General features: G+C 37.9%; 1 long non-coding RNA gene across 1 annotated transcript; it reads left to right on the top strand.

Annotated features, from left to right (window-relative positions):
• The first annotated feature begins 1,506 nt into the window (after positions 1 to 1,506).
• On the top strand, positions 1,507 to 9,062 carry LOC120517630. Its single transcript, XR_005631069.1, has 4 exons — positions 1,507 to 1,649; positions 6,671 to 6,700; positions 7,000 to 7,029; positions 8,678 to 9,062. It is a non-coding gene; the product is annotated as an uncharacterized LOC120517630 (long non-coding RNA).
• The last annotated feature ends 478 nt before the right edge of the window (positions 9,063 to 9,540 follow it).

Raw genomic sequence — 9,540 nt, forward strand, 5'->3', positions numbered from 1 at the left:
AAACCAGTATAGTACGCACGCAAACCGATAGTAAATATTCATATATATTCATATTCATAATGTAAATCAATAGATCACACACAAAAATATATGATTTATGGTCTGTGGCATATGTCAATGCTATTCCTGCTAGGATTTAATCATAAAGAAATCTAGAAACGAAAGGTACTATATGTAATAATTACTGAAGCTGTTATTTTAGTAGTCTTTTCAAATAACGAGCATTAACAAAGAAATTTTACATAAGAACAACCCAGACAACAGTATTAGATATATATTTTACGGCGGAGGTGACAAAACTATATGCAATTTAACAAAATCTATTAATACAAAGACGGTTTACCATATAGCAAACTATATAACAAATGGGGCTATAAAATGTGAGGGACGGATTTTTTAACCATTACAGACTCTGACGTTGACTTACAAATACTCGGACTCAATTCAACACGAAGGGTAATGGCTACACATTCTAGTAAACATATTATCTCCGCGCTCGAAAGATCAAGTGGTACCAAACCCACCCTACCCGAACCCTTTAGATATTAATAACTTACATGAACGAGCGCGCTAGAAACACCAGCAGGGGAGACAGATAGACAGACACACACACAAACGTCATCCCCTCGGTCTTTTAAACCCGAAAACCTACGCTGCCCAATATACAGGGTGAGTCAAGATTATGTTAACACTAATGGTACTGCTATGTATATACTTATATACGATTTTTGTGGACAATTTATGTGCCACATGATGGCGAACAGGTTGAGACATTCTTGTAAATCATCTCGCACGTATGAAGTATGCTTTTTGAATAAATTGTTTCCGCCATTCAAATGTTAACATAATTTTGACACACCCTTTGAGGCTGTAGAAGATCTGGTCGCAACTTTTACCGCTTCGCCTATGGTAGCAAAAATGTTACTGCCGGCGCTGTATGATTATTACCCAAAAGCTTAAAGTGTTATTTAATGACTATAAGACGTAACGTGTGTTTGATACGTTGTAAGCCATTTTAGGGGCTTGTAACAGACGATAAACAAAAAGTGCACAAAAGAAGCAGTATGAATATCGAATTTACTTTTACAGTATTTCATTATTTGAATATTGGAGAGTTTGAACTGTTTACTATGTGAAACTATAAAAACAAGAGGAGAAATGTATCTCGGGTTTATATTATTCGTTTAGTTATTTTCTGAATATTCCTAATGAGCCGTGGACGTGGTGCAAGCCTGTCGTAGAGCTCATTGTCCCACACGAATTCATACCATCAGCCAAGTAGATCTATAAGTTAATGCTGTTTTTATCTTTTTTTTATTATTGTTTAATTATTACTGGCCTATCGTTTTCATTCATTTAGATACCTAATCAATAATTCCACTTTCTTCGTCATCATATTATCATATAACATTATCAACCGAAAGGTTTAACAAGAAGTTACGCCTTTTTTCCGAAAAAAAATGACGGTTTTGTTTTATGATGTCACCCTTCAATTTAAAATCGAGAATCAACAGGAAGAGCGCGTTTAGCAGAAAGTGAAGCTCGTCTGCTTAGGGGTGAAAGCTGCTCTTACTCTCTATACAATGAAGAGACTGCTGATTCTTTTCTGTGTTTGTGCTCTTGTCCTGTCGTCGGTCTGGGCAAACGAGGTAAAGGATTAATTGATTGATTGATTGATTGATTGATTGATTGATTATACTCTAATTCTTATTTATATTTAGACTAAAGCAACTTACTTGTAATCAATATGAATTTGTGAAAAGTGAGTATTATAAACGTGATGTCCTTCTTAAAAAACATCAGTCATTGTAATATCTAGATTAATACATTAATATATTTTCATTTGAAAAAAATAAGGTCAGTTGCCTAAAACATTTTTAAGAATGCCGTATAGATTTGTTTCTTCATAAATATATATTACCGTCAAAATTACTTAGGTATAATTTATTGTATTATTTATTTGGCATAGGGTTCGTATGCTTTGCAGATTTGGTAATTGTTACAGAAATGGCCAACTTTGGAAACAGATGTGAAAATGAATGTAGGTCACGAATTGTATAAACAGACGTGGAATCGCTTACATGAGACAACACTATGCAAAATTAAGGTCATTTCCAAAATCTTGTCTAAGCGTTTAAGTTGAAATTGGCGTCAAAGAAGAGGAATCAGTTTACTTGAGCATTTCGCAACGAAAGGTGCACATTCGATTGGTTGCTTGGGAAAAGATAAATCTTTATGCGTCTTATGCGCAACTCGCCAGTTTTAGTTAATGCTTTCAGAAGTACATTTGAAAGATAGCATTAATGAGAAAACATATTATGTTCATCCTTGCATATACTGTACTTTGTCCTTATTTGTTTTTGCTGTTGAGATACACAAACGTTGCTCCAAACAGTAGCACGAAAAGATTTTCCGAAGTTGTATACTGGTATTCCTTTTCACGTAGATATTTGCACACGAACATAATCAGTGAAGATTACAGTCATCCTTCTTCAAGAATACGAGAGGTATAGTAACTGGAACAATAGGCAAACACGAACAATGATCCATAGCCTCTTCGTATACTTACAAGAACATTTTTAGCTAGTGGATTGAACTTGAAAGACCATGAGAAAATCCACACACCCACGGGGAGAACATGCAAATTCCATGCAGAGACTGACAAGACGGCATATACTTCCATTGCAAAGTAAGGGTTTTTAACCACGAACATTTTTAGGTATGACTCTGTTTTGCAGTTTAACTTAGAATACTGCAGTGTCAAAAATACTAATTAATAACGTCGTATTAGTAATTTGAAAGAAACATTCTTCCGAAGGGTGTTTCTATAAAGCAAAGGCAGAAGAAAGCAAAGCGACATTCTAGTCTATGAACAGTATTTGTCCAGTGGAAATGGTAGGGTAGGCCTGTATAATTTTAGTAGGTGAAATACGAGAGTTAAACAAAGATTCATAAGTTAACGGTATATGCCAAGCTGTGACGGATGGGTGTGGCACATCATACACATTCGATGTCGCTGCAGTTGCTCGGTTAATGTCTGTGTGGCGTTCGGACGTTGTCCCCTTCCCTCTCTGCTTTTCTCCCAAAAACCAAAGGAACGCTGACAATTCTAGATTTTACGATTTGGTGTGAGAATGTCAGACTGTACCCTTGCAATATGTCCCCGTTGTTCTTTTCAATGATTATTGTACTGTCTGTGACATAGTGGGAAATCCTTTTAAAAACATAAACTGTTCTTTGACCCTCTGATAAAGATTCACTGGAGTACAAACGCAAACAAAAACATGTTCTTAACTAATCACTTGACGTTTGAAAAGATCGTTGGACAATAAAGCGATACAAACTGTACCTCATGCAAATTGGATCCATGCACTGCAGAACAGCAGGTGAAGTTTGCAGCGTGATAGAAATGCATAGGGTTTGCAAACTGGTGAAAAACAAAACCTGTTCATATGTTTTTCTTTTTTTTTCTTAGTTTTATGCACACAGCTGAAAATTGTGAAATTAATCAAGTGTCAGAGTAATGTTTTTAAATATTTCTCCTCACTCTCTACCACTCTCTTTCAGTCTCTCTTGAAATAAACAGGAACCTAATGTCTTTGCTCTTAACATTTGACATGTCGTTCGGTCTGTTGCTGAGGAATCGCTTGCTGTGCTTGTGTTGTACTCCGATAGCTATCAGCATAACTTTACATTTTGGACACTGCATGCTCTTTCACTGTCTATCTCTCTATATAATATTTTTCATAATCTCAGATGCTATTTCTGTGGTTTGTTGTGACTGTGTATGCACCCATTGCATTCTCTTGCTCTTTGTTCATACTCTGCTTCCTTTTCTGGTGTATATCAGCATTTTAAGCTACTCTTAAGGGCTTGACATTACGCCTTTCTGTGGTTTCCTCTGTACAGCTAGGTGGGGCTTCGAGTAATGATTCAAGACCAGGGGAACCCTTTCTCTTTCCAATACCACGTAAACCTGATGAACAATGATTACACCCATAGACTGCATTAGTAGTTTGAAAAGTGATGACACGCTTTTGAACTTTAAGCACTGGAATTATTTGCGCGTTTGAGAGCAAAAATAACGACAAGAAACCAGAGAAATGATACAGCACTCCCAACCATTCATCCCGGAAGCATCGTGCGTGAGGTGCACATATACACACAATCATTCGCCTGTCAACCATTATTTAGTTTGTGGCCAGGAAACTATTCCCAAACGCAGGCTTTGGGGCGTTGCGCTGCTCCTGGTGAAGACGAATAATAGCATATCCAATTCAGTTACGTTCGTAGAATCATACCACTTTAAAGCAAAGCGCCATCGACAGCACCGCATGCAGCTGATCGCGAGTTACACCGTAACGGCGCTTTCGATTTTAGGCGGGTTACCGTTAGGCGACCTGCGTCTCTTGCCATTTCTTTCCGCCCATTTTGCTACTGCAGGTGTTTTTTAAACAAGGGAAATGAAATATAGCGGGCATAGCTCACAGATCATGGCTGATATTTGACCCTATGTCTTTATGTACATCAATGGATAATTTTGTAGAAAAATAATTAAAAACAGAAAAAATAATAAAAGAAAAGGAAAAAATGGTTTGAACTATACATTTGAAAATAATACTGGTAAAGAAGATTTTAAAATGGCATCTGGGATTTTTTTATATATATATTTTCTCTGTAAGTATGGTAACATTACCAGATGCCACTGGATGTGTGTCAGATTTCTTAAATCTGGGATATCGATCGTGTTCATTGACCATTTCATATACAACTGACCGAAGCTGGATCATTAGAAATGTATTTCGCATTTTTCGAGTGTAGTATCTTTCATACTTTGCAGTGTATTGAAATGAATGTATGTGGGTAGAAAAGCGTTAAATTTTAATACTTAAAATGTTTTTTACGTGTATATAAAAGTTTAACATTTTAATTTAAGGGAGGAAAATCTGATCGGCAAGTCTGAAATGTACAGATAACACATAAACCTTAAAACGAATACAAATCAAGTAAGCTATTTTAAACGTCAGATATATGTGTGATAATAAGAGTGGTGTACAAAGCATGCCTGTTAGACGTGAAGCAAACTAAAATTAAATGAGACGCGGCAAACATGTATCAGTCATTATTAAAACATAAAAATGCACCAGTAAACAAAAAGAAAATGGAGCAAATAGGAAAATAACAACTTGTTGCCAATCCCGGAGTCAAACTTTTGTTCATTACAATTGTTCTACCAAAATGTGCGGTAAAGCACAACTGAAAAGCACTTGAAGTCTTAGTGATGGACAATATTGGAAAAATAAGGGAAACGGCGATAATCAGCAGCAAAAAAAATGCTCAAAAACGATAGGACGACGAATTTCGAATAATTCATAGTTACAAATGTACTAAATAACAATGAAAGGAGCAAAGAAAGATAAAACGCAAAAATCATGGAAAGCATCTAGTGATTACAGCAAAGAAGATAACATAAAAATGTGCAAAAAATAGAACAGAAAAAATAAAAAGACTGGCAGTCACAAAGAGCTGAAACGCAATGAGCCATAAATAAATGAAATATGAACAAAGTGTAGAAAGAAAGGAAACGCTCAACTCACTAACTTGTTGCATATACTGTTTTAAATGCAAAATCAGCATACATGCAGATACAATAGAAATGCGTCAGAAGTTCCTCTGACTTCACGTTAAAAATGCTGCTGAAGTCGAAGGCGAAAATAAAAAGCTTACACCGGATGTGTGTAAGCATGCTGCATCCTTAAATAAGAAAACGATAAAACATAGGCACAGAGTTATTTGACTTTGTAGAGAAATGAGACGTCTGCTAATAGAAAGAGTGAGTGCTCGTGTCCTGCTGCCTTACAGTCAGGAGACCCGGGTTCGCTTCACGGGTCCTCCCTGTGTGGAGTTTGCATGCTCTCCCCGTGTCTGCGTGGATTTCCTCCGGGCGCTCCGGTTTCCTCCCACAGTCCAAAGACACGCAGGTTAGGTTAATTGGCGATCCCAAATTGACCCTAGTGTGTGCTTGGTTTGGGTGTGTGCCCTGCGGTGGGCTGGCGCCCTGCCCGGGATTTGTTCCTGCTTTGCGCCCTGTGTTGGCTGGGATTGTCTCCAGCAGACCCCCGTGACCCTGTGTTAGGATATAGCGGGTTGGATACTGACTGACTTGACTTATTCTAATATCTCCAGCCTAATACACAGTTTATGTTGTGTTGTTAGTGAGAGTCGGGGTACTTCCCAAAGAATATTTGGGATATTTGGAACCTAATTTGGGATGAAAAAAATCAATCTGGACAACAAGAGGTTTTCATTTAAACACCTGGGGCCTCATTTATAAACGGTGCTTACGCACAGAAATGTTGCGTAAGAACTTTTCCACGTTCAAATCGCGATGTATAAAACCTACACTTGGCGTAAAGCCACGCACTTTTCCACGGTACCTCATGACTTGTCGTACGCAAGTTCTCCGCTCAGTTTTGCAGACTGGCGGCACCCAGCGTCAAAGCAGTGCTACTGTTCCTGTGTGGTTACTCTTTATTTTGTTATAATATATGTGTTACAAAAATCATAAAAAATATAACATTTAAGCAGACCATATTCTCATTTTATGGTAAATAATATCATTTATTTATTTATTTATTTGTTTGTTTGTTTGTTTGTTTGTTTGTTTTAGGGGAAAGAAGCACCTGCCACAAGCAAACAGGTAAGAAATCTGTATTTTTTTTAGTAAGTATTTAAAATGAGAAATCAAACATACATATAAGTGTTAAAGTGTAGTGTCATGAAAAGGAGCAAAGGAAAAATAAACATGAAAATACTACAAATACCATTAGCATACTGATTACAGCAAAGAAGATAACATTAAAAATATGCAATAAGCTAAAAATAAATCTATAATTTATTTGGTACATTTGTGAGAGCCTTTGTGAGGTAGAATTCAATATGGCAAAAGAGTCATAAATTATACACATTTAACAAATAATGTTATTTATTTGTGTATAGGAAACATCGACAGCTTCTAAAATTACCAAGGTAAGGAAGTTATATTTTTTAGTAAGTGATTAAAATGAGAAGTCATACATACACTATATTGCTAAATGTATTGGGACACCTGCCTTTACACACACATGAACTTTAATGACATCCCATTCTTAATACGTAGGCTTTAATATGGAGTTGGCCTAGCCTTTGCAGCTATAACAGCTTCAACTCTTCTGGGAAGGCTTTCCACAAGGTTGAGGTGTGTGTTTATGGGAATTTTTGACCATTCTTCCAGGAGAGCATTTGTGAGGTCAGACTCTGATGTTGGATGAGAAGGCCTGGCTCGCAGCCTCCGCTCAAATTCATTCCAAAGGTGTTCTATCAGGTTGAGGTCAGGGGTCTGTGCAGGCCAGTCAAGTTCCTCCCAAATTCGCTCATCCATTTCTTTATAGACCTTGCTTTGTGCACTGGTGCGCAGTCATGTTGGAACTGGAAGGGGCCATCCCCAAACTGTTTCCACAAAGTTGAGGTAATGAAATTGTCCAAAATGGCTTTGTATGCTGAAGAATTAAGGATTCCTTTCATGGGAACTAAGGGGCCAAGCCCGACCTCTGAAAAACAACCCCCCACCATAATCTACCCTCCATCAAACGTCACACTTGGCACAATGCAGTCAGGCAAGTACTGTTCTCCTGGCAACCACCCAACCCAGACTCATTCATTACATTGCCAGACAGAGAAGCATGATTTGTCACTCCAGAGGACATGTCTCCAATGCTCTAGAGAGCAGTGGCGGTGTGCTTTACACCACTGCATCCAACGCTTTACATTGCACTTGGTCATGTAAGGCTTGGATGCAGCTGCTCGGCCATGGAAACCCATTCCATGAAGCTCTCTACGTGCTGTTCTTGAGCTTTTGGAGGTCTGCAACTATTGACTTTGCAGAAAGTTGGTGACTTCTGTTCACTGTGCACCTCAGCATGCGCTGTCCCCGCTCTGTGATTTTACGTGGCCTACCACTTCGTGGCTGAGTTGCTGTTGTTCCCAATTGCTTTCACTTTGTTATAATGCCACTAACAGTTGACCGCAGAATATTTGGTAGAGGAAATTTCACAAATGGACCTATTGCGCAGGTGACATCCTATCACGGTACCAAGCTTGAATTCACTGAGCTCCTGAGAGCGACCCATTCTTTCACTAATGTTTGTAAAAGCAGCCTAGGTGCTTGATTTTATATACTTTTGGCCATGGAAGTGATTGGAACACCTGAATTCAATGATTTGGAAGGCTGTCTCAGTATTTTTGGCAATATAGTGTATGTAATTGTTGTAGTGAATTGCAACAGAGAAGGCAGCTGCCTCCTGAAGTTAAAAAAATGTAGTATTTATCCTTAGATTTGTGGTGGGGTGCCTTATGTTCTTTTTTTGTGTTAAATCCTTGCTGGTGTACATTACATTGTTCAAGCATCCATAGGTATGTAATGTGCTCAGAATAGTGTGTGTAGCATGACTGTATGAGTGCACAGTAGGTGCTTGGCTTGCAATCAGATTCAAATGCTTGTTAAACATGAATTTTAAGTCTAAAACGTTGCAGAGTTTTTCAGAAACATTCCCAGAACCTTGGAGCTCAGTGTGATGTATGTACCTAAATCAGCAGAACTGTCGATAATCTCCATCTCTCTGTTTCTCCTTTTATTTAGGATCCCATGAGCTCAGCTTGTGCTGTAATGGTAAATGTGGCCTTTACTCTCATGCCGCTTGTTTTCCAGAGACTCTTCTAGGCACTCCATATGTAGTTCCTATATACGTGCTGCAGAGAGATCCATCTGTGGGGAGTTTCTCATACTGGGATGACCCCAGTCTGCAAGATGCTGCAAACCATTAAGTACACAGCACTGTATTGTAAAATGCAAATTTCCATGCATGTTATTGGTGTTACATTAGTCTTGAAAACCATGTCAATTTTGAGAAAGTTTGGCATTGAGTCACCGTCATAAAGTTGGTAATTGGGGTTACTATCCCCACTTTCTTTTTGCTTTGGAGGTGATTGCAATACCTCTTCCAATAAATGATTCTTCTGCTGAAGTTTCTCAGTGTGCATTCCCTGCTTTGTAAAGTATAACTGGGAGTAGCTGGTCTTTACCTGGATTAAGGGCACCGTTTTCTTCTTGTGAAATCAAATTTATCAGTTTGATCTTTTTTGTTCATTCCTTTCTTTGATATACAGTGCATTACCAAAGTATCCACCAGGCCCAAAACCAAGGCCATCATTTTACTGAATAAATGGGCTCTATTTCTAACAAAACAATATCACATTAAATAAGTATTTTTGAGTTTGAAAATATACATATCACACAGAATAAAATTTCAGTGCAGGAATTCTTGGGATGTGGTTGGTGTTTGACCGCGCTGCCTAGAGAAAACTCCTACCGGGTTTATACACCAAAAGGTGTGCTGAATCAGAGTCAAGATTTCAGTCGTTTTATTTCATTGTCCATTTATAGAGAAAAATGCATAAACAATGTTACAGCAATAACAACATACGGAATAGAAATAATGTCTA

Source organism: Polypterus senegalus, chromosome 17 (assembly GCF_016835505.1).
Source record: "Polypterus senegalus isolate Bchr_013 chromosome 17, ASM1683550v1, whole genome shotgun sequence".
Classification (NCBI taxonomy): Eukaryota; Metazoa; Chordata; class Cladistia; order Polypteriformes; family Polypteridae; genus Polypterus; species Polypterus senegalus.